The sequence below is a fragment of the Chrysochloris asiatica genome, unplaced genomic scaffold (assembly GCF_000296735.1).
Source record: "Chrysochloris asiatica unplaced genomic scaffold, ChrAsi1.0 scaffold00211, whole genome shotgun sequence".
Lineage (NCBI taxonomy): Eukaryota > Metazoa > Chordata > Mammalia > Afrosoricida > Chrysochloridae > Chrysochloris > Chrysochloris asiatica.
The window spans coordinates 3,853,390-3,861,796 of record NW_006408729.1 but is presented as its reverse complement, the minus strand read 5'-3'; positions in this window follow the sequence as shown (position 1 = coordinate 3,861,796).

Here is an 8,407-nt window from a genome sequence, read left to right as displayed (position 1 = left end):
ATGCTTGTTTTAACCTTAAAGTCTATTTCATCAGAAATTAACACAGCCACTCCTGAATGTTTTTTATTGCTGTTAGCTTGACTCCTGGTGAGGTGCTGTAGCATAGGTACGAGACTCCTAATCAAAAGATGCATAGGTCAAACCCACCAGCTTCTCCTTGGAAACCATATACATGTTAACTATGAGTCAGAACCGTCCCAAGCAACAAGAAGCTTGCTTTTTCTCCTTCCTTTTTTAGTCTATTTTTCTCTTTGTGTGTAAGATGTGTCTCTTGTAGACATCATATTAAAGGATCCTATATTTGTATCCATTCTACTACTGTCTTTGACTGGTACATTGAATCCATTTACATTCAACTGTAGTTATTGATAGTTATGAATTGATTGTTGTTATTTTGCAATGTGTCTTTTTGTGGTGCTGCTGGTTTCTTTGTCCCACATAATTTTCTGTATTGAGTTCATTTTGTTTGTGGGTTTTTTTTGTCTTTTTCTTCATTGTTGTTGTTTTCATGTTTACTAAATCTTTATGATTTTCTTCTTTTTCATTTTGATGTGAATTTGTATTAATTTTCTTTTAGGTTACCCAGTAATTTTCTATTTGTTCTCCAGTATAAAACAGCTTGTCTTATCTTGAAATTTTCTTGAATTCATTACAATTTAAAAATTCTGTAACTGCATTATTCCCTATTTTTTGTTGTTGTTGTCTTCATTATAAATTGTTATGCCTGGTTACCTAATTTCAGTCTTGTAGGTTTGTTTTACTTTCAATAAGACTACCCTTTAATATTTTTGTAACATTGGTCTGGTTTTTACAAATTTCTTTAATTTCAGTTTATCTGGAAATGTCCTAATCATATCTGAGGAACAGTTTTGATGATTACATTATTCTTGGTTGGCATTTTTGCCTTTCAGAATTTTATATGTTTCATTCCATTACCTTGTTGCCTGAGTGGTTTCTGCTGAGAACCAGAGCTTAATCTTCTTTATTCTCTTTTGTAGGTAGCTGCATTTTTCCCTAGCTCCTCTCAGGATTCTTTCCTTATCTTTGGTTTTGTAAATATTGGTTATGTTATGTCTTGGTGATTTTTTTTTTGGAGTCTATTCAGTTTGAGATTTGTTCACCTTCTTGAATTCTTGTCTTTTTGTCTTTCATGATATTAGGGAAGTCTCTTCCGACAACTTTCTGTCAGTGTTCTCTGTGCTTTTAGTTGTCTTTTCCTGTTCTGGAATTCTAACCATCCATAAATTATTCCTCTTAATAGTGTCCCACATAAATATTAGGCTTTCTTCCTTATTTTTCTGATTGTTCTAGCATACTTATATTGAGGGATTTATCTTCAAGTTCATGAATGTGGGCTTCCTTTGATTCAAATCTTCTCTATCCTCTTTCAATATATTTTCCGTTTCTGAAATCTTTGAAGTAGTCTTCTGGATATCTATTTTCCAGTTTAATATTGCTTAAAATTTTTCATTTATTTTTTCCCATTTGTTCTTGAAATGTTGTCCTGAATTCTTCTACTTTTTTCTCTACTCCTTACTTTCCTTGCTCTTTCTCTCAATCCATAAAAGGTACTAAAATATTATTCTTTTCAATTCTGTCTCATGTAGTTCTAATACCTTTTTTCCCTCAGAAATAATTTCTGGCTCTTCATCTTAGTCACTTGTTTGAGCCACTTGGTTTTGTTTCTTCATTTGAACTTTTATCTATTTTCTCCAAGACATTGTGACGTCATTGCATTTGTATTCAATTGATGATTTTATGTTGGTGTGTTTTTAGGCTCTCACCAACTGCCTCCTGGTGGGTGCGATTAGAGAAGAGAAACATGCACATAGTTCTCCATTTACCATTCATGTAGCTCAGTTTAGGTTGGTTTGACTAGCGCTGGGTGCTGTCTATTGTTGATAGGGTAGTATAGGAGTTGGTATTGGCTCTTGCCCAGTGGGTGGAACTGCAGAGGTTATAGTTGTGGCTGAACTGTATGGGCACAATTACGGTATCCTATTGGATTGGATCGGCAGAGAATATATACACACATACACACAAGAAAAGAAATAAGAAACCACCAATAAAAATAGAAAATTATGCTAAATTTTAAAAAAGGTAGAAACAAGAAAAAAGTATATAATAACTGAAAAGAAAAAATGGGAACAGGGAATTAAATCTGTAGGAAAGAAAATAGGACAGGAAATACAAATAATAATAATAAAACACTAAAGAAAATTAAGGAGAGGGAAGATTAAAAGGTAAAAGAACAAGAGAATAGTAAAGAAAAGTCAAGAGAAAAAAATATGGGGGCAGAAAATAATTTTAAAAGAAAATGGACATAGTAGAAAAAGAAGGGGAAAAAGGATGAAAAATAAGGGAGGGAGAGAGTAAAAAGAAGAAGAAAAACATATAAACAAACAAAAACAGTGAAAAGAAAAATAAACCAAGGTATGTGCCAGACCCAGGGAGAAGAAAACTCTTTGGGGCTCATGCCATTCAAGGAAATCACAAGGTATGTGGGGGTAGAATGAATTAGCTGAGTTCCTGTCCCTAAATGGAATTCCTATAAGGATAAATGTTATCTAAATTTAGGACACCAAATCTAGAGGTAGTTTGTGAAGGCCCTTAAGACAACTGGGTTAGTGTCTTTTAGAACCCGAGGGCAGCTGGTTATGAAAGGTGTAGTAGTCTAGGGATGACCTGGATGGCTTTGTGAGTTCTGCAGGTCTAGAACATCTACACTGCTGGAACATCCATCATCTGCCTCCAAAGCTACTCACAAAAATTTAAGATGGATATGCTGAGTCTGGCTGTCCGACCTTCACCAGTCCATCACTTTCCTTTAGTGCACTTGTTCAGCTTCTCCTGCCAGTAAGAATTCAAGCCACTACTGTATCTTTTCATCTGAAGTTTAGGATCCCAAGATTATCACTTGTATCTGTTTCTTTGGTCCCCATATCTTTGCTGTAGAAGATCTGTGTGCAGTGTCTGCCTAGTCCTCCATGTTGCTGGAAGTCAAAATTATAGTATATGATCTTTATTAATAAGTGCTTCAAACCTTCTTTGTTTATAGCAAGGAAAATTGTATCATCTGCATATCATAGGTTTTTAGTTGGTAACCTCCAATCCTTTTACTGAGTTTTTCTTTGCGTAGTCCAGCTTCTTGGATTATTTGCTCAGCCACAGATTATGTAAGAATGATGAAAGAATATAAAACTGACAAACACCTTTTCTAGTTCTAAACCATGCAGTATTCTTCTGTTTTGTTTTAATGACTGCCTTTTGGTTTATGTGTACAGATTCCACATGAGCACAATGAAGTATTTTATAATTCCCATTCTGCACAATGTTATCCATGATTTATTATGATCGATATGGTCAAATGCCTTTGCAGAGTCAAAAAAATACAGGCAAACCTGGCCAACCAGGTCTCCACGTGGGTTCACAAGAGTCTATTGAATGTGGTCAGACTTAGCTCACAGCTTCATTGCTGTTTTTCCCTTACATCTCCTTATCGGTGACCAACGTGGTCACCAGTCAGACCACATACCTGCTCATGTATTCCCTTTGAGTCTTAGGCTTGGAAGGGGGTTTGCCCTGAAGGGACCCGACCACTTGCCTTGATGTCTCCTGGGCAAGTATCTTGCTTGTTCTTGTAGTAATCAGTCAGACTGCTATTACTGTTTTATATTTTTCCTGTCAGTCTTTCTTTCAAGAAATATTTTCTGTTCTAGCCACTCCAGACTGCTTTCATGTTCTTTGAAAGATGAATCCAATACTTGGCATCTTAGAATAACAAGCATTCTTTTTGTATCACCAGTTTCTGAGTGTTTGTAATCTATGAGGGATATACTTGGTAGGCTTTGACTCAAGTAACTCATAAGGTGGTAGTCAAACTATTTAGGAGGGCTGCAATTTTTTAAAAATTTCAGTGGACGAAGAGAACTGCTTTCAAGCTCATTCAAGTGGCCATCGGTAGGAGATGTCAGTTCCTTTCTATGTGGGCCTCTCCATAGACTGCTCACAGCATGAATTTTCCAAAAGTAAGATAATGGCTTCCAAGAATGAGGGAAATTGCTCCCCCAAAATTTCTATCATGTATATGTAACACAGACTTCTTTCTATTGAGTGGTATGTCCAGTCCAGTGTAGTGGGGTCAGGTGTTCCTTTAACATCTTAAACATATGAATCATGGCCCCATTTCAAAACTTGTAGGAAGATCTGTCTTTCCAACGACTACTGGAATTTGTATCTCATTCCAATTCTCACTTCTCCCTGGACCTTCAATCTACCTAGCATGTTCTTCTGCAGTTGTGTTGATCTAACCACCCAAGATCAGCATAAACATGAAACACAAACCTCTTGATTCTAGCAGAATCTAAGACAGACTGATGTAATTCATATTTTGTAGAAGGTTGTTTCTTGGGAGAACAGGTGCTACTGTAGAAGTTACCATTACAAAACAAAGGAAGCAACTGAAAATATAAGATTTTTCTTAAAAGAAAACACAAGATTCCTACCTTTAAATGATCCCTGTGTTTTCTACTGGCCTTGACTCTTACTACATTGCTGAACTTACTCTTCAGCATTTCTGTCACATCACCCGCACTTTTTCCTTACTTTTTGTTATTTTTCTATGCCCTCCTTGGTTCTCATTACACTCCCATACTACTTCTGGCATCTCACTCATGCTCCTTGTTTTCTATGTTCTCCTTCAAGCAAATGCATACAGGCTTTCTTTCAGACCCACAGCAACCAGGTAGTCTCCTAAACAGAAGGTCATTTCTTTTAACAGTAGTGTTCCTCAGTATGCTGAAACTCATTTTAATTATGAATCCATTCGTTAATTATGAAGCAAATTTTTCATTTCCAAATGCAATGGAAATATGTGGAATTGTCAGCAAACTTGAAGATAAACTTATAGCTAACTCTTTCTTTCTGTACACTTATTTTTTTGTCAGTAATAACAAACTACTGAAGTTCTCCAGAGGTATAACAGCTTAAACATTATTCCTGGACTGTTTGACAAGAATAAGCATCTCCGCCACTTGATAACTCATGTACTTACTGGTACTCAGCAACTTATTTCTATTTTGCATAGCATGCATTATCTTCAGTGTGAAGTCAGACAAAAGATGGCAATTGGCAGTGAAATGTCATGGAACAGCCTTTTATTATTTGTTATAATAACTTTTTAAAATGTGCAGTTACCTGCTAATGTGTAGAATTTATTCAGAATATTTTATCTTCAAAATACTTTACTCATATAAAAATGCATTTCAACAAACAGTTCAATGAAACAGATTAGAATCATTATCCTCTTTACCAGGTGGAAGTAAGAGATGTAGATAAATAGCTTAATACCATACAAAAAGTGAATAAGGTCAAAGATGTAAGCAATAATTTCAACTGTATTTTAACTTTGCTTATAATGTCTGTGTAATTTTCTTTTTAAATAAAGGAAGTTTATTTAGTCTCCTGATTAGAGGTTTTCTGAAAGAGTGTGTCAGTGGCTTTATTCTGTAGTTCTTTGGGCCTCTTTTGTAACATTGCTCATTCCTAACTTTCACTTTGCCTTCATTTTTATAATTTATTGAGAGTTTTAGATTCTCATTTCAAGATATCTAGGAAGAGAAACATAACAAAGCATAACCTAAATTCACTTATATTTAAAAGTGCCCAAAAGTATCACAGGAAACTTCCTAGGCATCAAGAACTCAGTCAAACGGCAAGGCCCAAACATGATAATCCCTGAGCTCCTGTCTTTCCAGTGGAGCTTCTACCAAATTTGTTTTGTGCTACTGCAAATCCTCTCTTCATTTGAATTTCAGTAATTCTCCAACTATCAGAAATTACTGTTTATTGTGTAAGTAGCCAGTGAGATTAAAGCATCAGTAATCTTGTTACTCAAGTAGCAAATAATTTGTGATTGCTTTGAGCCTTTGATACAGCTTAAAATGTTTGCATTGGGTCACCTCACATTTCTGCTCAAAATCCTCTGATGACCTTGATTCCATTGAAGATAATCTGTATGTTTTTGTCACAGATGACAAGTCCCTGCAGTCCCTCACCAATCTCATTGGACTCCTTGTCATTCTTCAATAACTGTGAGAATCCCATCCACCACATGATATTAGGGCTGTGCACTTGTCTTTCCCTCTGTTTCTGATTGTCCTGAGACTATCTGACTCTGTGGCACTCTGACTAATCAAAAGCGAGCCTGATATAAATGTCTAGCCATTTTTTTTAACTGAAAGTACTGACAAATATTCTTTAGCAATTATACTCATGTCCCTTCTTGTTGGTGTCATTGAGTTGATTTCAACTCATCGCAACCCTATATGGCAGAGTAGAATTGCTCCATAAGGTTTTATAAGCTATGTGGTGCTGTGGGATAATGTGCCAGACTGCAAAGCCATTTGAACTTCAAGGTCGGTGGTTCAAGCTCACCAGCAACTCTTCAGAAACCCTGTACAGGGTCACAATGGGTCAGAACTGACTCGATGACACTTAACAACAACAACAATTTTTATGGGAGCAGATTGCCAGGTCTTTCTCCCACAGAGTTGTTGAGTGAGATCAAATCACCAACCTTTTGGTTAGTAGCTGAGCACTTAACTGTTAAGGCACCAGCATTCTTCACTCATGTCTGAAAGTCCAATTGAAAGCTATATTTTCTCAGTGTGTATCTGGAAAGCATAGCACAACCATTGAGCTTGGAAAACCATGTTTTTGTCTAAAAAATTAAAGACATTCAAATTTTATACATAATTTACCTTATTACATCTTTTGACATCCTAACACATCACCATCGAGTTGATTTCAACTCATAGGACAACAAAATTGTTCTATCCATAAGGTTTCAAAATTCCAAATCTTGTGGGAGCAGACTACCTCATTTTTCTCCCTCAAACTGGTTTGTGAGTTTGAACCACTGACCTTGAGGTTACCAGTCCAATACTTAGTCCATAGTGCCACTAGGCCTCTTTTCTAAAACCCTTGCTAGGTATAGAAAAACACTATAAAGGATTTTATAGTCTTTTTTCCAAATTCCATAAAATATTTGCAACTGATTAATCAACCAATCTCTACTAACAAACCAGAATATTAATTAAGTTATAATATAATGCTCTGAGTAAAAAATAAGAATCATGGTTTTATTCCCTTTCTCCTTTCAGTTACCCATTACAATCAAAGAGCCTTTTACTCTTCCCTAATCTCAGGAAACCACTGTTGCATCAATGATAATCTACCAACTACACCATACATGTGGGAAAATGACAAGCACAGATACTTGCAAAATTCAATACTTTTAGAATCCAAGCACTTGCATCTTAATAATTTCATGTAAATCCCTGGGGATGCTGTAGCTGAAAACCATTTAAAGTAATGTAATGTGCTCTGCCCTTCCTAGAAATGACTGTTAGAATAGACTCATTAGCACTGTTATTGTTATAATTGAGTGCTATGGAGTAGGTTCTGACTCGTAGCTACCTTATGTACAACAGAACAAAACACTACCTCATCCTAAGACATCCTCACAATCATCGCTGTGTTTGATACCAATATTGTATCCACTGTGTCAATCCCTCTCACTGAGGGTCTTTCTCATTTTTAATGACCTTCTACTTTGTTCAGAATTATGTTCTTTTCTAGGGACTAATCCCTTCTGATAACAAGTCCTAAGTACATAAGACAAAATCTTGCTATTATTGCATTCTGGATATACTTTTTCCGAGACAGATTTGTTTGCTCTTCTGAAAGTTCTTGGTACATTCAATATTATTTTCCAATATCATAATTCAAAAGCACCAATTATTCCACCTTCATTATTCATTGTTCACCTTTTGCATGCATATGTTGTTAAGGTTGTTAATTGCTGCAGAGTCAATTCTGACTCACAGAAACCTTTTGTAGGGTTTCTGAGGTTGTGCATCTTTTTGGGAGCTGAAAACCTCATCTTTTTCCTGTGGAGCAGCTAATAGACTCGAACTGCCTATCTTGGAGCTGTCAGTGTAGTGCTAATCATAGGAAACAACACACTTCCTTACATGCATATAAGACTATTAAAAATACTATAGCTTGAGTCAGGAGTACTTTGTTCTTTGGAGTGACATCTTTGCTTTAAAACACTTTACAGATATCTTTTGTAGCAGACTTGTCTATTACAATTATTTTTTTTTAAATTTTTAAATGTTTTATTGTGAATTATGATAGTTTACATGAGAGAACTTTAGTTTTACATTCATTCCATCGTACATCATTTCATTGCCATAGTTCCAATCCCCTTCATGCATCATCAACCGACCAAAGGGTATATCCTATAAATCTGCCCCCTACACTTCCCCCCCACCCCCCAGTCTTTGGCCCACAGTCCCTCTCCCTCTCTGGATCCAAAATCCCCAGATGCTTCATTACTCCA